At 41.0% G+C, this 27,346-nt stretch overlaps 1 protein-coding gene across 1 annotated transcript in view; it reads left to right on the forward strand.

The window, feature by feature from the left end:
- The window catches only part of RFXAP (regulatory factor X associated protein), a 249,255-nt gene extending 228,047 nt beyond the window's left edge, over positions 1 to 21,208 (forward strand). The window contains exon 4 of the transcript XR_008820113.1: positions 21,197 to 21,208. The gene's annotated coding sequence lies outside the window, so the exon portion shown is untranslated. The remainder of the gene's footprint in view (positions 1 to 21,196) is intronic.
- Positions 21,209 to 27,346: the final 6,138 nt, after the last annotated feature.

A 27,346-nucleotide genomic window follows, 5' to 3' on the forward strand; every position in this document is an offset into this window, starting at 1 on the left:
GCAAGGATGAACAAACAGATTTAGAAGTATGTCTGCTACATTTGAATTTAATATCTAAAATTATAGCTTATATTTTCATTATCTGACTGAGAATCTGGAGGTTGTCCTGGGCTTGATGAAGTGTACCTTCTTTGCAAGGAGATTTTTCAAATTTCAGAAATGGTTTTTGCATGAATTCCATAAATCCCCAAATGCGGTTTGCCATTGTCGAAATCCTGCAGGGAAAATCACTGGTATACAGTGGAACAGCTGGTTGCTGCCTTCTCTGGGACTGCAAGCTGTCTGTGCAGGAGTGCAGCAGTCTGCCAAGGGAAAGCAAGCAAGACATACCTGAAAGGTCTTGTTGAAATGGGACTGTTTCCATCAAATTGTGATAAACCAGCAAAGTCCACTACAAAAATGTTCTCTTGGAAACCTCCCAAGGGGAAACACCCATTAGTGACACCATATCAAAAGCATCCAGACCCCACTGAATCATCAGCAATAAGATGAGTTTGCTGAAGCATAGAAAATGTAAAGTTGTTGCTGGGTAATGTTTACACTAAGTCCATGACTTTTCAGTTTCTTGGGCCCTGCAAGCCAGAGGGCTGGAGTGGCATAGGAAATTTGGAGGCGACACAGCCAGGACAGGTGACCTGAATAAGCCAAAGAGATATTCCATTTATTATTTATATTTAAAATTATTTATGACACACTGTCCCTGAAAAATGCTTTGCAAAGAGGAAGCATGTACTTGTAAAAGGCACCAGCTCTCGTAAGATGCTTCTCTTTGCCAAAACATAGCGATGGGTGCATTTATTCATGTATCCCCTCATTTACCTGAAGAATATGGCTATTTTTCTGCTAATTAAATCACTCAGGGCTTTTGTGGGAACTTGCTGATGTAAGTTGTGAGGTCAAGATAATATGAGCATTAGTAGTGGCCAAACTTTAGAACATTTCTTTGACAAAGTGGAGTTATGCTGTGCTGACTTTTGGACATCTAACAAACTAGAGAAATGCCAGTGTTTCCTTGAGAAAGAAATACTTCTTGTTGTACTCTTGGTGACAGGCATAACAAAATGGCTTATAAAAAAGAGGTGACTGCATGTGACAGAGAGCAATGAATATAGGTGATATACACATAAGTAAAAGGAAATGCAAGACAGGTACCATTTTAAAAAAAAGTCAGGATTAAAAGTTAGTTAATGAAATGCATCGGAGAGGAAGATATTATGGCTGGTGTAGGTATCTTAGATCATAGAATCATAGAATGATAGAACCATTTAGGTTGGAGACGGCCTTAAAGATCATGAAGTCCAACTGTTAGCCTAGTGTCGTGGTTTAACCCCAGCTGGCAACCAAGCCCCACACAGCCACTTGCTCACTTCCCCTCACCCAGAGGGATGGGGAGGAGAGTCAGAAAGGAATGTAAAACTCAAGGGTTGAGAAAAGAACAATTTAATAGGTAAAGCAAAAGCCACACACACAAACAAAGCAAAACAAGGAATTCATTCACCCCTTCCCATGGGCAGGCAGGTGCTCAGCCATCCCCAGGACAGCCGGGCTCCGTCACACGTAACGGTTACTCAGGAAGACAAACACCATAATGCCAGATGTCCCCACCTTCCTTCCTTCTTCCCCCAATTTATATACTCAGCATGCTGTCATATGGTATGGAATACCTCTTTGGCTAGCTTGGGTCACCTGTCTTGGCTGTGTCCCTTCCCAGTCTCTTGTGCCCCCCCCAGCATTCTGGCTGACAAGGCACAAGAAACCAATGTCCTTGACTTTGTATAAACATTACCCAGCAACAACTAAAAACATCAGTGCAGTTATCAACATTGTTCTCACATCACATCCAAAACACAGCACTTTACTAGCTACTAAGAAGAAAATTAACTTCATCCCAGCTGAAACCATACCTAGCATTGCCAAGTCCACCACTAAACCATGACCTTGAAATGCCAAATGTACATGATTTTTACATACCTCCAGGGATGGTGACTCAGCCACTTCCCTAGACAGCCGGTTCTAGTGCTTGACAGCCCTTTCAGTGAAGAAATTTTTCCTAATATCCAATCTAAACCTCCCCTGGTACAACTTGAGGGTGTTTCCTCTTGTCCTATTGCTTGTTACCTGGGAGAAGAGATAGATCTCCACCTGCTTATAACCTCCTTTCAGGTAGTTGTAGAGAGCCATAAATGCTCCCCTGAGCCTCCTTTTCTCCAGGCTGAACAGCCCCAGTTCCCTCAGCTGCTCCTCATCAGACTTGTGCTCTAGACTCTTCACCAGCTTCATTGTTCTTCTTTGTCACATTTTCTAACTTCCAGTCAACTTGGATTTCCCCGGTTAGCCAGGACTGCTGATAAATGATTGAAAGTGGTTTGATGAGCACTTCTGCCATCTTCCTCAGCACATTTGGGTGGCTCCCATCTGGCTCCATAGACTTGTGTGTGTCTAAGTGGTGTAGCAGGTCACTAACAATTTCCCCTTGGACTGTGAGGCTTCATTCTGCTCCCTGTCCCTGTCTTCCAGCTCAGGGTGCTGGGTACAGGGAGAGCAACTGGTTTTACTATTAAAGACAGGAGCAAAGAGGCATTAAGGACCTCAGCCTTTTCCTCATCCGTTGTCACTATGTTAACCCCTGCACCCAGTAAAGGAAGGAGATTCTCCTTAGCCCTCTTTTTGTTGCTAATGTATTTATAGAAATATTTTTTATTGCCTTTTATGGGAATAGCCAGGTTAAGTTCTAGTTGGGCTTTGGCCTTTCTGATTTTCTCCCTGCATAACCTCATGACATCCTTGCAGCCCTGCTGACTGGCCTGCCCCTTTTTCCAAAGATCATAAGCTCTTTTTTCCTGAGTTCCAGCCAAAGCTCTCTGTTCAGTCAAGCTGGTCTTTCTCGCCAACTCGTCTTTCAGCACGTGGGGCTGGCCTGCTTCTGTGAGGTTAAGATTTCCCTCTTGAAGAATGCCCAGCCTTCCTGGACTCCTTTGCCCTTCAGGACCACCTCCCAAGGGACTCTGTCAACCAGGCTCCTAAACAGGCTGTTTTGGATCTGGCTGAGCCCCCCTGCAGCCCTCATAGCGCTGTGCTTGTACTGGTGACTAGAAAGGTGGTGATGACACACCAGTGTTTTGACTGCTGCTGAGCAGTGCTCACACAGCATGAAGGCTGCCTGTCCAACCTTCCCCCTTCCTCTCACCAGCAGGCTGGGGGTGGGCAAGATCTTGGGAAGAGACATAGCCAGGACAGCTGACCCCAAGGGATCAGCGGGATATTCCACACCATATGATGTCTTCTCAGTTATAAAATCTAAGAGAAAGGAGGAGGAAGAGGGGCCTTTCATTATTTACAGTGTTTGTCTTCCGGAGTAATCTCTATACATACTGAAGCCTTGCTTCCTGGGAAGTGGTTGAACATTGCCTGCTGATGGGAAGTAGAAAATAACATCTTTTGTTTTCCTTTGCTTCTGCACACATGATTTTTGCTATTGCTTCATTAAACTGTATTTATCTTGACCCACACTTTGGTGTTTTTTTAAATTTTATTTTCTCCCCTTTTGTGCTGCTGAGTAACAGAGCAACTTGGTGGGCACCTGGCATCCAGTCAAGGTCAACTCTCTACGTAGGAGCCAAAGTCAACCCTCCAGAATTTCAAGGTAGCAGTTCTGGTGCACCCCCTCCTTACTTCTCTGAGAATCAAAAACTCTATAATTTCATGATTGCTATGCCCAAGATGGCTTCCAACCATCATATCACCCACAAGCCCTTCTCTGTCTCAACATCAGGTCCAGCAAGGCACCGTGGCTCTCTCACCAGCTGTGTCAGGAAGCTGTCTTCAACACACTCCAGGAACCTCCTAGACTGTTCACTCTCTGCTGTATTGTATTTCTGTCCTGTTTTCAGCTGGGGTAGAGCTAATTTTCTTCTTAGTAGCTGGTACAGTGCTGTGTTTTGGATTTAGTGTGAGAATAATGTTGATAACACACTGATGTTTTAGTTGTTGCTAAGTAGGGCTTACTGTAAATCAAAGACTTTTCAGTTTCCCATGCTCTGCCAGCGAGCAGGTGCACAAAAAGCTGGGAGGGAGCAGAGCCAGGACAGATGACTCAAACTAGCCAAAGGGATATTCCATACCATAGAACATCATGCTTAGTATATAAACTGGGGGTAGTTTGCCAGGAGGTGCCAATCACTGCACAGGGACTGACTGGGCATCGGTCAGCAGGCGGTGAGCAATTGTGTTGTGCACAATTTTTTTGTTTTGGTTTACCCCTGACCTCCCCTTGGCTTTTATTTCTCTCTCTCTCTGTCTTTTTTCATTTATATTATTATTGTTGTTGTTATTATTGTTATATTTTATTTTATTTCAATTTAACTGTTCTTATCTCAAATTATGAGTTTTACGTTTTGGTTTTTTTTTTTTTTTTACAGTTCTCCTCCCCATCTCACCAGTGGGGAGGGGAGTGAGCAAGTGGCTGTGTGGTACTTAGTTGCTGATTGGGGTTAAACAACAATTTTTGGTAGACATCTGGTAAGTTGAAGTCCCCTGCAAGAACAAGGGCTAGCAATCGTGAGACTTCTCCCAGCATGTAGTCTGCCTCTTCACTTTGCTTGGGTGGTCCATAACAGACTCCTACTACAATTTCTGCCTTGCTGGCTTTTCCCCTGATTCTTGCCCATAAACACTCAAGCCTATTATCGCCATCATCAAGCTCAAAACAGCCAAAATGCTCCCTAACAGGCAGGGGTACCCCACTGCCTCTCCTTCCTTGCCTATCCCTTCTGAAGAGTTTATAGCCATCCATTGCAGCACTCCAGGTGTATGAGTGATCCTACCATGCTTCTGTGATGGCAACTGTATCATCGTTTTCCCACTGCACAATGGCTTCCAGCTCCTTCTGTTTGTTGCCCATATTACGTGTATTGGTGTAGATGCACTTCAGTTGGGCTATCGATCCTATCACCTTTTTGGAGCAAGAAGCCCTTATTCCTGTTTGACCATTCTCAGGTGCTTCTGTGGTTTCTAACACATCGATAACCCTTGCATCTTTGCAGTTGCATGGCTCTCCATCCCCTACCTCCACTGAGATGACAGACCACAGGACCTCCCTAGCACACCATCCGTCAAACACTGGTATGCCACACCCAGGCTTATCTCAAGTAAGCCTAGTTTTATCCCTTTCTTCCTTCAAACCTAGTTTAAAGCTCTTTTAGTGAGATCCTTTTTCCCTGCTCCCTGCCAGGATGACTTCCCTCTCTTCTGGATTCTCTTGAGGACATAAACTCCCAACTCTGGTCTTCCAGCTTGCATTTAAGTACTTAAAGTTACCTAAAGTAGTTAGTTAAGACCACTCCCACAGCTTCCATCCTTGTTTTACTTCAGGATAATCCAGGGGTTATGGAAAGTTAGCATTTGAAAGAAACACTTTAAATTTGTAAATCTGCATAAAGACAGAAAAGATTCCTGTAATCAGAGGTAAGTAAATGATTTCAAAGCTCTCAAAGTGTATCAACTACACCATTGCAAAAGCATTGCAAAAATGAAGGGTAAATAGGGATACTGCACTTTTCTGATAATCACAGTCCTTATTGAAACTGGAAAAAAAAGCTTTAGAAGCTTAAACTGAGTCTGGCAAAGCGCAGGGGAGAGATATGAAGCTACGAACTATTAAGGTCATGCTATTATAATCTCAGAATACAACTACTGCTGGCAGTTGTGCTGCTAAGAGCATGCCAGTATGAGTCCTGACTCCTCTATGATGAATGATTTGGAGACCTCTGGCAGCCATGAGTCATTGTGCTAGGAACTGTACAAACAGGACTGACCCGGCACGTGGTGGGTGAGTGGGTCCTGGAGGGAGGGAGGGAGCAAAGCACTCAGTCCTGCATGCAAGCAGGCAGTGCAGGTGGTGCTGAGGGAGGAGGAACCACCTTAATCCTGCCTGGTATGAGCCCTCACGGGTATTACTGAAAGACAGCTGTTACCCCAAAGCACTGAGTGTCTGGATCTGTCTCTAAATTTATCTTTTCATCATACCCTAGTGAACTTCACATGCAAACCTCAGATCCTCAAGAATTCTGTTGGCTAAAGTGTGCATGGTCATACTTTTGAGGTTGTTATAATGGAAGAAGTATTTATCTCATTCTCCGTTTTTTTACAGAAGATGACTCGCCTATCAGACAAGACATAATGCAAAGGGTATGGGGGTGCTATAGTATGTATTACTACGACATTTTCCAGTTTTCTGTGTAATACTCTACTTTTTTATTCTGAGAGTGGCCAGACGTTATTTTCTCCATGGTTTTAAGAAAAAAAACATTAGCTATAATTAAATCACCAAGTATAAGGTCATTTGGCTTCATACATGGTATGAAGATAGCTGTATATTGTAACTTCTTTGCTAGGTATTTATGAATATCTCTTCTTAATGATGTATTATGTAGGAGCTGCATTAGTGTTTCCCTTCAATTTGGTGAATCTCTTAGCACTTAGTGAGCATCTCTACATCGTCTCTGCTTTCCTTCTTCATCTCCACCTGAACCGAAGCATAGCCTCTTCTTGGGGTTTTTCCCCTCTTCTTTTTCTATCTGTCCCTCCTTCAGATTCTACCAGGATTTGACCATTATGTCCATTGCCTCTTTATCCCATTGCTTAGGCCAGCATCACCAGAAAAGCTGATTATTGCCAAATCTGATTTCTAATATTGCTAGGGGATGTTCCACACTGACATGCATGCACACACACTTGCTTTCTCTGTCAGAGGTACATTCTCCATCTCTGGATGCAGTGGTGGAGGTGGGCTTCCACAGCTTGAGGACAGTGGTAGGGCAAGCCCAATTTTTCAGATGTTCTTAGGAAATGAAGTCAAACAATCCTGCTAGCTGACATTGATCCCAGTCCAGAAGAAATGAAATTATATGGTGAAATAAGGTAATGAGAACTTCTTACTGTTCATTGGTTGTAGCCTTTACCTAGTTTCTGCTCCACATGTTTTTGTTTAGCAGCAGTGTGTCACTGGAAGCATGGAGAAAACTACATGCAGAGAAACATGACCTTGCTTTTGAAAGAACCAGCACATGATTAGATTAAACTCAGAAAATGTAACAAATTAAATAAAGCAACCTTTAAGCTGCTTAGACACAGCCTGTGCCTACCTCTGTCTTCATCTGTGTCTTTGCTGCTTCTTGTCCTATAGTGAGAAGCATCATGAAGAGAATCATTACTGGTCACAAACAATTTGGTTTTACTCACTGAAGCAGGAACAGCTTGTGAATTATTTTCAGCTTCTGCTTGCCAAATTCTCAGGTGTCCTGATCTGGTGTTCAATGTTTCTTCCTAGCATTTCACTTTCTTCTGGGGTACCCCAGCATAAATGATTGGATTATTTTTAGCTCAAGGAAGTTTTGACTGACCGGTACCAATCCTCCAAATTCTCAGTGAGTTCTTGTGGTGTAGTGATGGAAGCCACCTTATTTCTTTCCTATTAAAGTTAGACTTTCTAGTCTTTTTCTTGCAATACCACCTATTTAAGGCATCCTTTATTGTGTATCCTGTTCCTTGAACCCCTTCCAGGCATGCTCAGTGTTTCCCTGAGTCTTCAGAGTTGGTGAAGATATCCTTGGAGTTACACGGGCTCCATAGTAGCCATTTGAAACTCATGGGGCCTTCTGGCTTGCTGTGTCTTGTACTTCTGGCATGCCTTAAAATTTTATTAACAAGCATGACTAGTTTCAAAGAAAAGCTGTCATTAGGACCTGAGACTACATGCAAGAATGAGGTAACAACATGTCCTGCTTTTTGCTCATGTTTGCTGGAGAGAACTGTTGTGATCATTGGTTTCATTGTGGTTCCTCACAAAAAACAAGAAGTGACATGCACTCAGGGCACCACCAAGATTCATCTTCCCATGGGTTCAATAATGCACAGGCTCGGGTGTGTCACAGCAGACACAGTTCAGCTTGGGGGTGACGGATGAGGTAAACCTGCCGGGTCTACTTATCTTCATTTTGGGGTTTCAAAACTGTGGCCTCAAAGTCTCAGAACATGGCCTTCATCTCTGTAAGTTTATGCCAAAGTGGTTTACTGATACCTTGTTTTGTCGCAATGATGGAAAGAGTAGTCCATGATAAATCGTAAGGGCTGACAGTGAGTTTGAATTTTGAAACTACTTTCCTTTTGGAAACAGGGAAACAGGACATGTTCAGCAATGACAATCTCATCTATCCCAGACAGCATCCCCAGCCTTTCTGAGTGCCTGTCTTGTTTGCTTTCTATATGCAGGCGAAAGAAATTTTGGAGACACCTAACTCCCTATCCCTCTCACTTCTTTCTTCTCTTTTGCTTAATAATAAAAAAGAATAAAATTGCTACAATCCAAGACGTTAATTACTAAGAACATGGAAAATATGAACAAATTACATTTTTTTTTTGGAAAAATTAGATATCAGGGAAGAGAAGGTTAAAATGATGATTTTTTGCAAGTGTAAGTGTAGTAATATAAATGCCATGGTCAAAATCCAGGAGAAAACCAAACCAAACCAAACCAAAACACTAGTTAAATATTTGCCACTTCTGTAACAAAGGACTAAACAGAAGCATTTGTGAGGAGCAAATCAGCAGCTTGTAGAGTCTGGTTTGCATTAGCGAGCACCAAGTCACTCCAGTCTGCCATGTTGTCTTTGCATGTTGCACAACTGTTTATTTATTTTCTCTGGAACAAAATGCAGTTCTGAGGAAGGGAATCAGACCTCCTTCCATGCCAATGCCCCTAGTTCACCCAGATGTGTCTAAATGAATTTTGATACCATCATATAGGATATATACGAGTGTTATATCAATTAAGAAAAAAAAATTCAGTGACTTCAGGACTTGGCAGTGTCTGCTCTGATCTGCCCAGCACAGTGTTGACCCAAAAGAGGCTTCTCTTGCATAGAAGTTCTATCTTAGGGAGAATTTCACTACGAAGGCAGTTGTGGACAGGTGTGGACCTGATGACCTCTGGCAGGTGAGGCAGTACTGAGTGGCAGACAACTCAAGAAGACCTGTAAGCTCATCCTGAGCCAGCACATCTCCCTAGGTAAACTGCAACCTCACAACAAATGGCAGCATGACATTGTCACCTGGAGTCTATATTGGTGTTCTTGGTGTAGGCACGTTCCCTGTGTCTCTTGCAAGATTATATTTTAGATGAGCCAGATAACTTGCAAGAAGAGGTGTCCCAGAAAAATCTGTCAGGTATATAGTAAACAGGAAAAAATGATACAAACTTCTTTTTACAATAGCATTTGAAATGTAAGTATTTTAAAAAACATTTTAAAAATTGATTGCAATGGGTAGAAGGCATACAACTGTGCTAAGAAGCTTATCAGAAATACGGAAGAGAAACAACTGTCCTCACTTGGTCTTCTGTAATGTGTGTTGTGCTTTGCATATGATACATCTGCGGATAGCTCAAAGGTCCTCAGTGTTGCAAAACTTTTAAGCTCAGGAATCTTCTCATGGATTCTAGATATGCTGGGTCAAGTGGTAACTTCGTATCTTGCCCTGAATTTCATACAGATACAGGCTCTTACTCCCATGCCAAGACACTGACAGGTCTGCATCAGTTTATACAAAGTAAGTTATGCTGTCCAAAACGCTGAACTTCCAAAGGACATGGAAGCAGGAGCTTTCTGGTTCCACAGTTTTGGAATTACTATAATTTTGAGTGATTCTTTTTTTTTTTTTTTACAACCAAAGGAAATTATAAAAGTTGGTTTAAGGAAGAAACAAAAATGCAGAAGACTGCGTTTATTTTTTTCCTTAAAAATAAAAGCATTGTTTATTTAACCTTGAATTCTTCCCTGACTTCTTCCTGTGCATTTTGTAGGTCTGCCCTCAGAACACATGAATAATCTCAGTAATTTGATTCCTTCTTACCACACTATGGATATTCACCATCTCCACCCATTTGGTAACTTATCTTTTTTCTTTAAGAACATCTGCTCCCTTGGGTAACAGAGGAAGCACTGGTTTTGCTCTAAGCTGAAGTGATGAACAGTGTCAAATCCTTGGTTTTAATAATTGCAGCCTATTTTTCCTTCCATGTTCATCCCCCAGGTAATATGTAAATACAAATAGGAACATGAAACTTAAGAACTGGGTTGCTCTGAAATTTGAGCCAATGAAACCAGATTTATTTTGTTGTATCTTTTTCTTCTCCAAGAGAATTTTGCAACTTAGGGGGATTAGAATTTTGTGATTTTAGGGATTTAGCATGGATTTAGCATGTTTAGAGAGGAAACCAGCAGCCTGGTGCAGACGGAGGTGCATTGGAGGGCATCAGACATTAGTGGATAAACCTGCAAGTGATAAGCAGAGGGTTAAGGTACACTTTCTGCCCTGAAGAGCTTACAATCTATGTACAAGACATGAGAAAACATTGGTCTGAAGGAAAGTACACAGAAATGAGCCAGGATGGACAGAAGGCATAAGAGTTTATATGGACAGACCTGCTGTTCCCTCCTTGCTGTGCCCTTTACAGGTGTGGGTCTCACCCCACCCCTCCCACCTTACCCCGGGTCAGTGCCACCACAGCTTTGGAGTAAAAGATTTGTGCATATTGCAGTGGGTATCTCTGCATTGATGCTCAAGTTCTGTGCTGATGGAAATGATCTAATATGTTTCCTTTACTGTTTTACTCACACAGTCTTGCAGGGAAGACTGGGATGGAGCAGGGCACTGCAGATGTTCGGAACATCTCCTGCCAGTGCATGGGAGAGCTCATCAGCAGCATCAAGCTTGAACATCCTCCCTGGCCCAGGAGGACTTTCTGGCAGTGGGCCCTCTCCAGGATGCCCCAGGATGGGGATGGGAGTTGGGTGTCTCTCAGAGCACATCCTGCACAAGGCTGCCAGCAGCAGCAGCCTTGGGGGGGGAAATGTCACTCAGCATCTTGGAGAAGTGCCCTTGACTCACGAAGGAGCTTTCATCTTGGGGGCATAACATTATCATCAAAGCCTATGGTGCAAGGGCTACATCCCAGCTGTGCCAAAGTTCACCTTCCCTCCTTTTCTTTGTAGTGCAGGCTTTTAGGGCTTTATGAGACTATTTTCAAGGCATAGCTCAGTTCAGAAATTGCCCTGGTGTTTCCCTGCTCCTCAGTCCCTTTGCTAGCCTGTGTGTATCTCTTGTCCTCAGCCCTCCAGATTCTTCCCCTGACTCTCTCTTCTCCTGCCCTCACTCATGAAAAAAGAAAACATGTATTCCTCAAATGTAGCTAGAGGTTACCCAGCCAAAGTGAATCAATAAGTTCACATGTAACTTTTGTCTTCCTCTGCTCCACTTACATGTTTTTTCTTTTTTGACTAGATCATGGCAATTTTCTGTAAGAGTCAGTAGGCTCCCACAGGGAAGCAGATGTAGCTATTGGGCACTTCGTAGTCAACAAATGACGGCAAAAAGCAGGATGTGGTGACTTTGGGGGCATTATAGTTATTTGCACAGCATGGAGCCTAATAAGACAGGACCTAATAAGTCCTGTCATGCCAAAATGTTTTGTGCTGAGACAACCCCAAAGTCTCTGCCAGGGTGGCATTTCTGGACTACAAACCAGATAATCTGTCTGCTGACACCATAAAAGTGTTCTTTTTTCTCTCAGAAGCATCTAGGACATTTTTGATGCTAATGTGATACAAAGCTTAAGTTAGATGTCACACTATGCTATCATAACATGCTAGAGCTATGCTATTTTCTGTATTGCTTTAGCAGCTTAGGTGAAGGAAACTCAGTTTATAAAGAAATTGCTAGGCTGATCTCTATGTGTTTCTTCCCACTAGCAGTTCTTGGACAAAAAGCTGTAATTCCTATGTTTTTATCTATTGAGTGGCAGACCCAGATGCAATAGAGAGCTCTGGGGAGTGATTGTTGTCCTACCTCAGAAAGGAAGAGTACACTAGTGAGAAGAAAAGTCATAATTACTTAGTGCTTGGTCTAGTTTAAGAACACAATGGGGAGTTAATGAACTTTCTATACTGATTAAAACCCATCATAGCTTTCTTGAGGTAGTATTAAGTGCAATGAATTACAGAGGTAATTCACACACCATTTTAAAGTAGTTAATGAAAATTCCATAACGCAAATTATTGTTCATGTTTTAATGCAATGAAAATTGTAAAAGGTCATGCAGCATTCAAATTAATACATTTTCCTTGGGAATAAAACTATAAGATTTACCACCTGTTCCACATCCAGTTAGACTTTCTCTGTTTACAGTCCTCTGGGTCTGGGTTCTCCAGTCCTCTGTGGACCATCAGGCTGTGCTCTTTATTTTCTTTTCTTTTCCTTTCCTGCCTCCCTTGACATATTCCCTGGACACAGTTTCTGTGCGTCTTACCCTTGTGAGTCTTTGCAGACCCCTGGACCAACACTGAAATCTCAGCGGTCTCTCTGTGCCCACTTCTCCATGTGGTCCTCTGTGGATTCAGTGTAACTTTCTAAGACAGGTGACAAATTCATACTACAGACAGGCTTTGCACAGGGCTTAAAAATACACACAAAAAAATGTTATGGAAACACCACTGTTAAAGAGATAAATACCTTCAAAATGAAGCATGTAACCTGCTTGCCTTCCATTCCCTGGTTTCCTCTGTCTTCTGAATTTTTTGTCAGGCAGCCAGAGCAAACACTCCTTCTCTAGAAAGTCCCAGTTTGTTTCCGGAGAAGTGACCCCTCTTCAGAGTCACCCCACCTCAGCTTACCTTTCCTGGTCTTGCTAGGTTTCATGGTTACACTGGGTGTCATACAGAAGTCTGTTCATCGTTTTCCCTCCTCTGCCACCTTATGCCTTTTACAACCAACATTAAACTTGTTACATGATGTTGGGGACGATTTGGGGATCCTACATGGTGTCTAGTGTATGTGTGCTCTGTACCTCTTTGACCAGATGTCCCACTTGCTTGCCATTGCAGGGGATTCAAAGGATCTGTCCAGGCCTGTCATCCTTGACCAACACCTTTCTTTTCTGCTTTCTAGGGCAGTTTTCAGTTTACAAAACATGCCAGCAGCATTTCCAGCCAGTCATCATTAGCACACAGATTGTTTGGTCAAAATAAATGCCAGTTTTCCTGGGGCAGAGACCTCCTGAGAAAGGCATGGTATCACGTCCAGAAGCCTGTGCTGTGCTCGTTCCCTTTCCAAACACCCTGTCAGCCTCAGCTCAGCTCCTTTTCTCTCCTAGAATGTCAAATTTAATCCTGTTGCAAAGATGGATTGATTTCTGACCTTTCTCCCTGAGCATCCAGAAGACCTTTCTGCCCTCAAGCCGAGCTAGTTTGCCAGAGTTTGACATTCCAGAAACCCTCCCTTCTGCCGGTGTGCCAAGGAGGCAGAGCTGAGCAGCTCTTTTGATCTTGGTTACTGTGTCTTGCTTTGCTTTCAGCCTCACTCTCTTCCCCTTCTTCAAGACGGCTGCAGCACCTTACAGGGCCCTGTGAGGGATCAGTCAGGTCCCTGCAGAGCAGGGCTCACAGGCTGCCTCCCACTCCTCCTGACAGCATGTCGGAGGCCTCCCTGCACGATAGGCCTGGTCTGAAACGTCCACAGAACAGAAACATTGAAGCCCAGTTACCGTGATTATTTGTTAAAATATATCAAATGAATCATTTCATGTATTTTGTGAGGAAGTCCTGGAAGGTCGCCAGTAACATACATACATCGTATATAAAGCATCACATTATTAAAAGCAGCAAAACAAGATTAACATCAGAGGCCTGTGGGGCTACACTGACTTTAATACTTTATATATTCAAAGGACTGGTGTACAGTTATTCCTACTGTGACACATGATATTGTGCTGAATTTCAACAGAAATTGAAATGACTCTTAACATCACAGCTGTGCTAGGAAGGGAGAGGACCTGATGGGTGGGAGAAAACAATGTGTTTAAAAGGGTAAGGAGTTGACAGACTAATTCCTGCTGCAGACTAAGTGGAAGACTGCCTGTCCTTGTCACCTGACAATTCTGGCCACCGCTTTCTTTTCTGATTTGTAACTAGAGGTTCATTTCACAGAGTGAAATCTTGGTCCCACTGCAGCTGAAGACAAAACGCTCATTGTCTTCCATGGAATACTTTTTCCCTTCATTGACTTACACAGACATTGCAGGCCATGTCCGGCTTCTGCTTTTTCAGCAATGAATGTTTCAGTAGTCTTTGTAAATCATTAAGTACCTTCCAAATTCACACTCTATTACCTGCAAATCCAGCTGTCATAGGCCATCTGAAAACATAGGAGACAAAATCATTAGTGGTTTTAAAAAATCTGACAAAATCTGGCATGCTCTCCTTTTGGCATATTCCATATAGAGAGCAGGAATGCACACAGCTTTCCCTCATGACCACAAGTTACTTAAAAGCACCCTCATCTATTGCTTTATGTAGCCCCATGTGGATAAGCACTTTTTTGTTTATTCTAGTAGTCAGCATAAAATTTGCAGAAATTAATTATCTTTTTTTTCCCTCTGGCAATAAGCAACAGCAATTTCAGCACTAATTTTTTTTATTTATTTATGAAGCCTCAGTTTAGTTTTGGAAATATTTATCCTACAAGTCATATAGTAATTAGTCATTCCATTCCACAATCTTTGCAGAGATGTTGTCTGCAGAAAATGAGCAAAGCTCATCTGGTGAGCATCCACATAAGGTTGTGAGGCACACTGCTGACCCAGATGAAAAGCCTCTCAGACTGAATGGCCTCTTCTACTGTTTGCACCCTGGCGTGAGCTGTGCAACATCAGCCATCTCCAATGGGCTTATATATCTGCAGATAAATAAGAGACAAGAGAAAGCACATCAGGTGACGCAGCTCACAGGTTTTAAAAATGAACTTTTTTTTTTAAGACTGAGGATAAGAAGTGGAAAGAAGGTGAAAGAGGGAAAGGAGTCATTTGTTTTCAGCACCGGAAGACACAGACTGATAGTTTCTTAACTATATTTGTTCAGCCAATTTATTTGGGTATCTTCTAATGTATAGCACAAAAACATTGGACAGATATAGCAGGAAATGGACTTTGTTAAAGAGAAATAAAACATGAAGTTATTTTGGCTCTGCAATTACACAGGCCAGAAATGAAAAATAAGATAAGATTGTTGAATGGAAACTTTATATATGTTTCTGATTACCTTGCATTGCCAGCTCTTCAGATTATCCTGCTTCCCATGCCAATTTGCACTGAATTTGCAGGAGGAAGTTGTGAGGTACTGTCTCATCTCTAGGCTGGGAGGTTTCATACATTTTCATTAGGCACGCTGCATTCTGACAGGAGCATTGTCTCTTGGAGAAACTCACCTCCCTTTCTGAACCTAGTGCCCCTGATGTACAGCTCACACAATTTTTAGATACAGTTATAAATCGACACTATATTGCTTATCATTTAATTATAAAGTAAAAAAGCTGTTAATTTTATTCTCTTCCCTTCACCCATTCTTGTATGTCTTTTTGCTTCTGACACACATTTCCCTATTAGCTGATTCTCCCTGTGACCATCTTCCCCCTTGCCCATGCAGAGTTTTCCTTGGGTCTCCTCACTTGGCTGTGTTGCTATTCCTTCCTCTACCATGCTGTCCAGAGACTCACCTGTTTTACTTCTAGGTATTGCTGTCGTGCTGGTGGATTTCTTCCTTTTCTAAGCTGCCATGCCTAACTAGGACCCCATTTTGTGGGAGAAGGTCACATGCCTCTCTGTAGAGATAAATGAAAAAATCACCAAGAAGTCATGAGTTTGGAAATACTGCCAGAGGGGTTGTTTTTCTTTGTGGAGCTCCATGACGAGGAGGTGCAGCTTGTTGCTATATGGACTGGGGCAATTTTTTGTGTTTTGTCTTGTTTGCGCAGAGTGGTCCTGGCCTGTGACTGTAGCTCCATAGCTACCACAACAGAATGCTTAAATTGTTATTTCATAATAACATGCCTTAGGTTTGATTAGGGTTTTAGTAGAAAGATCTGAGACAGTAACTCAGGAAATCAGAGCCAGTCATAGCTTGCAAGTGACGTCTGAAGTATCTTTCTTAAAGCAAATGTTTTAGTTTGTATGTTGTCAGTGGAGCAAAGTTATGATCTTTGAAACTGCCAGAGGCAGAACCTCCTGCACTTGATAGCTGTGCTTAAACCCACACAAGATTTCTCTGGAACACTTCAACAGCACCTGCCACTTCATCGATTAAAGCATTTAAGGTCATACTTGGAGAACAGCTACATCATGCCCATATAATTAGATTTGCAAGCCAGGGAGCTAAGTCAGAGAGTTTGATCTCAGCTGGGTTTTCAAATGTGTTTCATACTGTGTTGGGTACAAGCAACACTGGAAGATTCTCCACATAGGTTAAGGGTCCCCAGTTTATAAGCAGCTTCTGTTCAACAGTTCTAAATTAATTCTAATCTCTTCTTATTTAATGTGCCTACTATATTTGTTTTCCTGCTTACGAACATATTAATAAATATTAATTAATGTATGTTCAGCTTGGACCCTTTGGCTAGCAGTGACTTCTTCCAGATATTAACTTAATTCTAATCATATTCTTCTCTCTCTCTGTCCTCTCTGGATCTCAGTTCAGAGTTTCACAGTTGGAACGTCTTGTATGTCTGTACATGGATAAAGCAATACTTACGTACTTTATAGTGAAGCTATGAGTTCTAGTAACCAAGGCTTTTCTGAAAGCCTGCAACTTGAACAGGGAAATGTCAGCTTGATTTACATTTTCTATTGAATCAATGTAATCCAAGATAAGGTAAAATCAATTTAGCAAGACTTTCAATACCTGCAGAGCTTAAAATATTTTAACATACAGTTTCTGATTGACTGATGTCAATGGATATTTCAAGTCTGTTTATAATATATAAAAATTATATACATCCCAAATAATGCCTAAAACTGTATGACTTAAATTCAGCTGGTCTTATATATAATGTAATCGAATAAAAAAGCCTGAAAGCTTAAAGGGAGCTATAAAAGCATGGGACTTACTCAGCCTTACAAACGAAAAGTAATAGAGACCAATGTAGAGAGATATACGTAATCCCTTTAAGGTTTATATATCCAGGGAAGTTATCTGCAAAGCCACTGACTAAGTTTCAAGGTATCTGAGTTTAATTTGCTGTATGAAAAATACAGTTTCTTGCACTTTCATAGCAGTTTCCTGTGGAAACTACGTTGTCTTAGGTAGATACACTATTACTGTTAAAGGCAGGTTTCACTGGTTTAGGTGATGGGAAGATTCTCCCTTTGCTCTCACTGTTTTTCCAGTAAAATAGCTATTAATATGCCAATTGAAGTAAAACAGCTCCCTTCTAATATCTGGCTGTGTCATATACAAACTAGGAAAAGGAAAGGAAAACAAAAGGAAAAAGAAAAATCAGCTGTTTTTTTCAGAGAAATCAGCTGAAATTTATTATTAGAAAAATGTAGTTAATAAGGTGCGGCTGAATTATTTATATGAAATCAAAGTTTTGCTTGTATTACATAGACGAGTGTGAAAATCTTTATTGGGTGAGAAAGAATTGCTCCACATCTAAGCTTTTCTGAAAACAGAGTAAATCTGAGAACTGATGTGAAGGTGAAGCGTTTCTTGGAACAACATCCATGAAAGACATGAGCAAGGTGGGAATCCTAACTGTGTGAAATTTTCAGTGACAGAAAAGCCAGACTGATGGGGAGAGCAACAACCTGACTGACAGAGGCCAGAGGGCTTCCTATGAAATTTAAAAGTCCAAGGAGGCTTTGGTCAGTTTGGATCTTATCTGAATCTAATACATGAACTATGAGAGCTCAAGTAGCTGATGTGACAGCAGAACCACCAATGAATTGATTCTGCACCTTATTTCATCAGAATGGGTTATCCAAAGGTTTGAGGTGAAATACTGAATCCAGAGAACTGCAGACTTGTGAAAGTTTGAGGATCCTGACATTTGACTGGCCTCTGTGTCTCCAGAGTCTTGCGGAAACCTTTATTTCAATACTTTGTAGGGCTTGAGCTGCCTGATTTGTACCAATTACATATCAGAGGCCAACCTACTGCAAAAAACGTTGACAGTTTTTTACTGCCAAAATTTGGAAGGAGCAAACATAAGTGCATCTGGGCAGTGCTTGTGGCTGGGTCTCAGGCAGTGACCCATGAAGATTCTTTGTATAGATTTCCAGACCTGGACTATTTGGGCTCAGAACCCTAGTCTTTGAACCCTTGAGATTTGTGATGCATGGTCATAAAGGAACATTATAACAGAAGAGCATTTAATCAGATTTCACGCTTTAGGAGAAGGAAGGAGCTTTGCTGAGGGAAAACTCAGATGCTTTTATCCCATGTATTCTTCTGTTTTATCTTTTCTTCCCTTTCTCTTACTGTTTATTTCCTTTTTTCTGTGTTGGAGTGCAGCTTTTTCCTTAACAGTCAGAATTACACATTACATAAGGATGGTAAATGAGCATCGGGAGGAGTTGCTACTGTGAGATAGCTGTTTTAGTCAGCTATAAAACCACTGTGAAACTGCTTGATATACCAGCAAAGTACGGGTAATGTACTTACAAATGGATAAGTGTTTGCTGACTTCATTTCTGAGGCAGAGGCTAAGGGACAAAGAAAATGCAGAATCGGAGAGCAAAGAATAGCCACACATGTGTGCAGAAACACTGAGAGAAATTTGGTAAGAGGATTTCAGGGTCCACAGGTCAGATGAAAGATGTTTGCAAATGTGAGCAAAAATCTATTTTTGATCCCTGCAGTGCAGAGGAAAGGGGGCTTTTCTTTGCTTTAATTTATTGCAAATAAACATCTCTGCAATAAAGACCCTTGACTCAATTTTCAGTTTTTCTTAGCAAAAAGAATTTGGAAGACCTTGAACCTTGGCTGACCACTTGCAGGAGCTAACATGATTTTAGCGTGTATGTAAACTTCTAATATTGACTTTGTCTGCTGTTAGAAAAGGTGGTGACTGAAGGGATATGGAAGCAAAAGAAAACTGATAAATGTTGGAAGCTGGGTTCACCTGAGTTCTTTATGGTATGTTTGCATTACAAAGCTCAGGGCTGTGATGATGGCCATCTCTGAAGGTGGTGGCTTATGCCATTGTAGCTGGGTGAGTAGATCCAGCTGGTACCAGCAGTGCCGTCACAAGTCAGATATTGAAGGCAAACCTTTAGTGCAGTGTTAAATACAAGACTCAGTACCTACTCAGGCAGTGAGAACTGAGTAAACTTTCTGCTGCCAGAGGGTGGACAGGCAGGTTCTGTTTATCTGTGCTCATGCCCAGATCTCTTGCTTTCTGCTGCCAGAATGGCACAACAACCTGGCCCTTGGGAAGAGATGACACATTGTTGGATTCTTTCTGCTCCAAGTATTTTAAGTGTCTTAGTGTTACATACAATATAACAACTGCAGCTGCAATTATTTGTGGCTGCCTGTTGCATGGATAGCCCTAAAATTATTTTACCCACTCATTTGAATCCAGAAAGTGGAATTTAGCAGTAAACTGTACTAGCAAATGAATTGAGTCTGAAAGGGAAATGAAGGGGTCTCTGCTGTCAAACTTGTCTTTGTGAAAGGAAAAATTATCAAAGAATAGTTACCACACAATAAATTAGATTAAATGATACTGAAGGTAATATTTTGAGGTTAGAATAGTGTAATTGTTTTAAGATGAATGCTGGAGCTGTAATGGTGAAATGCAAATGTTGTGCTTTGGCAGCTGTGTATTTCTGTTCGACTTGCCTAGACTTTTTTTCCATGAACCAGTCATTGTAGATTCATTGTGGGTTTTCTTTCTTGTGAAAAAGGTTCTGAATTCAAATAAAAGATATCGGATAACTTGTTCCAAGACATATCACAGCATCACAGTGCTGAAGAGATCCAGAGAAGAAGCATTAGGAATAGCTTTTAGTAACAAATTAAATCCTTGCCTCTGTGACACTGGTGGAAAACCCCTGTTGAATCCTGTGAAGACAGGCTGTCTCTTTAACAACTAAAATATTATTCCCCTCAAATACCCCCCTCAAAAACATGTTCCTAAAATATTCAATGGCATTTTCTCCTTCTGTACATTGGCATATCTTCTGCATATCTCTTACATTCACTCTACAGTAATAGCACGAGGTTGAACAGAGGCTTTTGGGAGGCCCAAAAGACAAAGGGGAGTTTTGATCACATTGTAACTGGAGTCAGGAGTCTTTCCATCAAATGCCCGCAGTGAGATAAAACTGCCTCCACACTGACAGAAAAATTTCCTTAAACAATAACTGTTAATTACATATGTGACTAATCATCTGTCTTCCTTCACCAGGACTTTTACTGAGGTTTCACAAAATCAGAGTGAAGAAATCTTGTTTCAGTGTTTACTTCAGTGAAGAGGTTCATGTTACTGTATTAAGAAAGCAGTTTTTGGTATTCTGGGTCTCTTAGAGCTTCTTAGAAATTATGCAATTCTTGGAAGTAATTTAATTTTCACCTCAGGTATATTTTTAATGATATTATTATGGAAACTGAAATTAATTTAAGTTTTCATCACTTTTACCCAATGACGTTAAAAGTGTGATGTTTCAAAAGGAATACAGACAGATTTTGGCTCTGAAACTTAGAAAATGTAGCTTACAACATCCCTCAGGTATTATTTCATCTAGCATTTGGCAGATAATAAATCTTTTTAACTGAATTTTTTTTTCCCTGATATTACTAAGAGATCTGAAGAAAAGGGCACTTCCAAACACATTGATTTAACTGCTGGAGAGTGTCTTTACTGCCTGTCATTACTGCCAGGAAGAAGATGCTAATTGTGTTCATTTGGAGTCATGGCAGGAGAACAGAACAAGATAAAATTTAAATTCCGTGTCACACATGTTAGTTGCAAATGTCTTAATCATTTAGGAAGCAGATACTTCTCTTTTTTCACATGCTCTCTTGTCCACCAACTTCTGAATTTATTAGGTGAATGGATTTAAAAATTATTTTGCCTATTACTATGAAAAAAGCACAGAATATGCAATAGTTTAGTTTATTCAAATCAGTAATTAGGTCATCATTCTGTTTTGTTTCAGTGGAAAGGTAACCAAAGCCATAAGTACTTAACCAAAAGCCCAGCATGATTCCCCAAAGAAGCAGCTGCATGCCTAAATTTTAAACATAATGTTTATTAATTTGTAGGCCTAAAAATGTAATTTAAAAGTAAGTTCTTGTCTAGCCGTATAAAGTTTAACTTTTATATCTGAAAGATGTATCTAAAAATACCTTGACATTTTCATGGCAGCAGGAGGTGCACAACAGCTATACTTCTTGTGAAACAGGCTGCTTTTTCAGTATCTCAGACTGGATGTGTGATTCTTGGCCTTACTTGTAAAGCATTATGACCCCAAATCTCTCAGATTTCCACAGAATAATAGATGGAATGAGATGGATTCTTTCCTATTGCAATTGATAAAAATAACTGAGATACTCTTGCTGCATAACATCCATGTGGTTTGCTCTTAGAAGTCCCCATGTGTTAGAGCCCCAAACGTGATTCTGTCAAAGGTGCTTTTCCGCTGCAGCTCACCAGACACAGAAGAGGACTATGGAGTCTGCAGCTCTGAGATGGATGTGGATCTGAAGCAGTAAATTGCGCTGCACAGCTTCTATAACTCCAGTGTTAGACAATTTTGATGGGGCTTCTTTCAATTCATGGCCACATGGTGCAAGGCTCCGCTAGTTACAGGGCAGCGCAACAGAGCCTGTACTGGCAGCCTGCTTACGTGCACTGCCTGCTTGTCTGACTGCAGAAACACGGACCTACCCTGCCAGCTTGTGCCTGCTGCAGCTGAGAGATGTTGTAGGGTCTTTAGGAAGAGCTGGCAGAGGGACTGAGTCCTATGCTGAGTCCACGAGGCTTGACACAAGTCTGATAGCATACGGTGCCTGGCCTGCAAACGCCACCATCAAGCCTATCCTTCTGGTCTTCTTTAAAGCTACAGAAGTTATCATCCAACTTCAGAGTCACACATGAACATGGAATATTTTTGGTCCAGTTCATCATAAAGTTAGGGACCATTTGCAAAAGAAATAGACAGAACCATACTTCAGACTCCTCTGTAAAGCAATGCTTGTTCAGAGTCATTATTTTGCTTCAAAACCATTTCTACTTACTCTGAATAGGGGGAAGACATAAAAGCAGTTTTAATAATGTGATAAAATTTTAAAACAAATATGGTCTTTGAACATTGAGTTCACTTTAATGATTTTTTTTTCTTAAACATAATCATATACATGAAAATATCTTTTCTGTTACTTTCTTAATATTCTTTCTAAAATCCTGGTCAGCAAAAAGTAGCAACACTAGAATTTTCCCACTGTCTTTAACTTTTTGGAAAACAGTTCTAAGATTTAGTTAAAAACAAAACTGGAAGATTTTTAAAAATGGAGAGCAATCTTGAATAGAAAAATTTAAAAGCCTCATTTTGCAATTGTTAAAAGATATACTGAAGAAAAGCTAGTTCTTTAAAGGGAAAACAAACACACACAAAGTTTTCAAGTTGCTGAATCTGGATCTTTTTCTGAAAAAATCATGTTTAAAAGTGTTTGCCTTATTTCTGAAACCTCAGCTGATACATTTCTAGAGCAGCAATACCAAACGCCTTGGCTCTTGTTTTTCCTCTTTCAGGAGAACAATGCACAGCAGCACTTTTAACCCTCAGTCTCTAATACAGTGTCATAAACTGTGAGTTGTAGCCTGGTTTGATTTTTACTAGCTAAATAAAAATCAGTATAATCCACTGAAGAAATTGGACATATGTAGAAAAAGTCTATATTGCCCTGCACAGCTGTTTCTAAATCCTCAGTAAACTGCATCATCCAGGTTTTTCACAGTTAGAAAACAATGCATTGTGGAAAACATAGGGCGTAAGATTATAAGGGATCCCTTGTTCACTGCTCCACATGCTTGGCTGCCACAGGCTACTATATAACTGAAACTATAAAGATATCAAATTTAATCTTTAAATCTGTTGGTTTTGAGTGTATTTGGTTTCCTAATACATCATTTTTAACTTTTCAGTAGCAATTACTTTGTTCATTGTAGGTGTTACTTAAGTAATATAAAGTCACGTACTAATGTACAAGAATGAAAGTATATACAACACATTTGTATCCAGTTCATGCAGATTAAATGTCAATGGAAGGTAATTTTGTAGAAAGTATCATTTCAGGGAAAAGGATACAATTTGTTTTTCTAGCTACAAATATTTTACCAAGGAGATAAAGGAAAAATTTGGCACTTGTGCTAGTAAAGTTGTTTCTACTAACCACTACTCACTTTCTGAGCATTTGCTGGATAGGTTGCTTTTATGAGATGGTGGTAAATCCATTGGAGTAGACAAAAGAAAAAATCCACTATTAGGGTCTATAAGACAATATGCAAGTGGTTTCTGCTTCATTTAGTTTATCTAAGAAAAATTTGGACGAACGATTTTTGGCTCCAAATAAAAGACCTTACTACTTCTAGGAGGTAAATCAAGTGGGGGACTGTTTCGTAGTTCACTGACAAAGCAACTTTCTCAGAAATAAAACCAGTGACTGATTCTGAGATAAATATATTTTTTTTCAAAATTGATTTTGAGCACGATCATCACCTCACTGGGTATGGTAAACACCATGAGGTCAAAGAGAAATTTGCTCAGCAGGGACTGTGCAGGACAGAGTTCTAAAAAAATGTAAAAAGGAGTCATAAAAAGAGATTTCCCAAAGTTTATTATTGAAATTAATTAGACTATCTCACTTAAGTTTAATATGCAAATCATTCACATTGCTTGTTGTCCCAATTGTTTTCCACTTTGTGGTTCTGCTTCACCTCTTGTACCACTTCTACAAGCCTGTAATGCTAAGGTTTATAAATGCACCCTGTACCGTTGGATAAGGGGTAGAAGAAGGTACATTCCTCCCTGTTCTCTTTTCAGACCTGCTGTCAATCAGTTGGATCCGATTTTGAACCTGCCAATATCAGGCTGGGTCTACCCAACCTCCTGCAGCAACAGACTGCAGAACGGATTGCCTTCTGGGCTAAGAAGTATCTCCCGGTGCCTATTTCAAACTCATCTCTTACCAGTTTCAGTGAGTGCACCCCAGCTGTAGAAATGTGGGGTTTGGTGAATGACAACCTCGCATTTGCCCAGCCCACTGCCTGCAGTTCTGCAGCTTTTTATTAGTGTCCCGAAGAGCGTATCAATAAACTTGCTAAGTGGAAAAAAAAAAAAAAAAAAAGACAGTCTATCCCAAACGTGAAACATTAGGTGCAGGATCAGATGACCCCCAGAGGTGGCACAAAGGAGCCCAGGAGTGCACAGGTGGAGTCAGCAGGAAGAGTGAGGCCAGTGCCACCAGCAGTTAGATGGGTTCAGGCATGTCTGGAAAGGTAACTTTTAATGTCAGCTTGCACACTTTTTTTTTTTTTTTTTTTTTTTTTTTTCCCCCCAGCAAATCAGTTGCAAGCATGGGTCTTCTGCATTCAGATCAAGCAAACAGAAAACCCTTATGACATGGTTGCACAGAAGTGTGCTAGATGGTGCTAAACAACAGAGCAGGACTCTTTTCACTACTTCTGACAGTGAAGTCCCTAACTTCATTTAGAGTCAGTGGATGGAAAGTGGCACATCTCTGGCTCAGCTTACTGACTTAGGTTGGAATAAGTAAAGCTGGCCACTAGTGCATGTTTCCCTCTGCTGACTGTAAGAGGCATCCCAGCTCCACAGAGCCATCAGCACTGCAGTGTTGAGACCCATCCCTTGGGTTTACCACATATAACACTGAAGGTACCTCAGTTTACTAGCTGCTGAATGAACTCCAAGGGTTGGTCAACACGTAGCTAGCCCCCAGAAGAATGGCCAAAGAAGATGCTTCATGCTGAGTCAGGAAGGACTAAGGGTGTTGGGGTGGGATCTGTGAACTACTTCTCATAACATTACATAACTCTTCCTCATTAATACTGACTGCTCTCTGCTTGATGTTGCTAAGATTCCATTGCCTTGTGCATAGCTCCAGGTAAGGTGATTTTCAGCTTCCTGCTAATATTAAAAAGCTTAAAATGGCATAGATTTTTTTTTTTTTTTTTTTTTTTTTTTTTTTTGGCTACTTGGGTAACCTGACAATTTAAGGGAAGTGAGAAAGCAGGATGGGAATATGGAGACTGTCATTCCATGCAATTTTTTTTTCTAGCAGTGAAGTGGAGGTTCCTGCCCTTTCCTGCCCACTCTTACCTTTGAGTCGCAGTTTTCTGTTCCCTCCGCTGCACTGGTACAGCAGAGCAGGCTGGGGCTAAGAACAGGCTAGCTCCAGGTTTGGCAAAAGCATGGTCTGTCCCTCCCATGCAGGCCGCACAAAGGTCTCTCCTGACAGGATGGCTGTGAGGGTGTGGAACTGCTCCCTGCTCTCCCTTCCCATATGGCCTGCTTTTGCCTTGTCTGTCTGGAAGCACTGTGGCCTCAGTTGTGCCTTTTCCCGGGACTCAACACCCATAGCAGGTGGGCAGCTACCAGCAAACAGTTGGTCTGCCCCACACTTGTACATGGGCATTCGCGTGATCTGGTGCCTTTTCTAAATACGCTTCCCAAAATCTGTCCACAAAGGACGTCATATTCCTGTCCTCTTTCCTCCTACAACTGTAATGTAGGAATTAATTTTGTCTCTTGGGTCCAAGGTTAGATGATATTGTTCAAAAAAGCATCTATAAGGGAAAAAATTAAAATTATTTTCTTAATAACAGGGTTCTGCTGATTAAGAGAACCAGGCCTTGAAATCTAATACTCCAGTGGGAAAAAACAAAGCTAGCAAAAGTTACAGCAGGGCATGAATCGACTGATTATATAAAAAGTACTCCCCAAAACTTTTTGTACCTCTTAACGAGTCCAGACTGAAATGAGAGTTTCTGAAGCAAATTTATATGCCTTTCTTATTTCTTGATATTTATGTCCAGTTATTGCTATAAGTTAGTCAATGCACATGAAAACACTGGAAAAAAGCCATTCTTGACAGGGTTTCCACTTTCAGAAACACCCTCTGTTTTCTTCCTGGGGTTTAATTTTATTACATAACTAAAAAATGAAGAGAAATTATTATTAATTGAAACCTTTCCCAGAATGGATGCTGCATTCGTTCTATCTCCAAAGATGCTTATATTGAAATTGTTTCAATTTATAAAGCCTTTTGATCCTTTAGAAAGCTTTTCAGTCCTCTATAATGCCTCTTAACCTTCAGATCCAGCTGGGTAACAACTCCCTCACAGCAAGAAGCAAGTAGTGCTTTAAACCTGTTACCACATGACCAGCTTTGCCAGCCTGTTGCTTTTGGATGAATATCTCAACTTAAATGATCCACTGTGTCAAAAAATTGTGCCTGTGCAGAAAATCTTAAAATTCTGACACAACCGCAGCTCAGCTGTGGAAAAAACAGCATCAGTTTTACTCAGCCTCTGGGACTCAAGGATTTGTGTTCATTCCTTGTCTCTGATGGGAAGACTTTCAGGATACCATTCTTCAGACCAGATATAGATATCTACAATACAGATATTTTCATCTAAACTGCTTGTATAGTCAACGGAGAAAAAAGGAGTTTTTTAACAATGAATCATCTCACCCTGAAGTGAGAACCTGCGTGCAGTCAGACAAGTCACATGCTCAAAGTGCTTATTTTCTCTACATTGACTACAAAGGGAGTCAAGGCTGAGCCCCCCAGGGGCTGGGGTACGAATGTTTACACTGCAGCTGTCTAGAGGACAATAAGATGGAGCATTTATTTGGTGTGTCCCATATTACTGCGATGGAAAGCAGGCCACTAATGAACTGAAGAGGCTGAAGAATCATTCTGAACATTCAGTTCCTACACCTGGCCATATGCTTTCTCTGAATTAAGTCCTGTTTGAAATGCAGCATTTTTATTTATTTATTCTTTAAATCTTGACTTAAAAGTGTCATTAAGAGATGTTGGTAAATCATTGCAGTATGTCATTTGACTGCTCCAAAGAGAAACCAGACAGGCTAATTCTTCCTAGAAAGATAATTTTGTCATAACTCTGTGAAGTCCTCCATTATCAAGCTTCTCTTCCCTGTGCAAATAATTACGGCCTGTGAAAAAGAAGTACTGCTGTGTGCCTCTGAGTTACCTGGATTGAAGTAATTTATTGTGTCTTTCAGTCTCAGACAAGTTCTTAAGCCCTGTAATGTAGTGGTTTCTGAATGAATAAGGCTTTGCTGTTCCCACTGGAACTGCAAACTCAGAAGTGGAAATGGATGAGGGATTGAAGTTCTGGGAAGAGGGTCACAGGGGATAAAAGTCCATGACCCACTGCTGTAATCATTTGCAGAGCTCTACTCTGAACCTCT

Source organism: Falco biarmicus, chromosome 2 (genome assembly GCF_023638135.1).
Source record: "Falco biarmicus isolate bFalBia1 chromosome 2, bFalBia1.pri, whole genome shotgun sequence".
In the NCBI taxonomy this organism is placed as follows: Eukaryota; Metazoa; Chordata; class Aves; order Falconiformes; family Falconidae; genus Falco; species Falco biarmicus.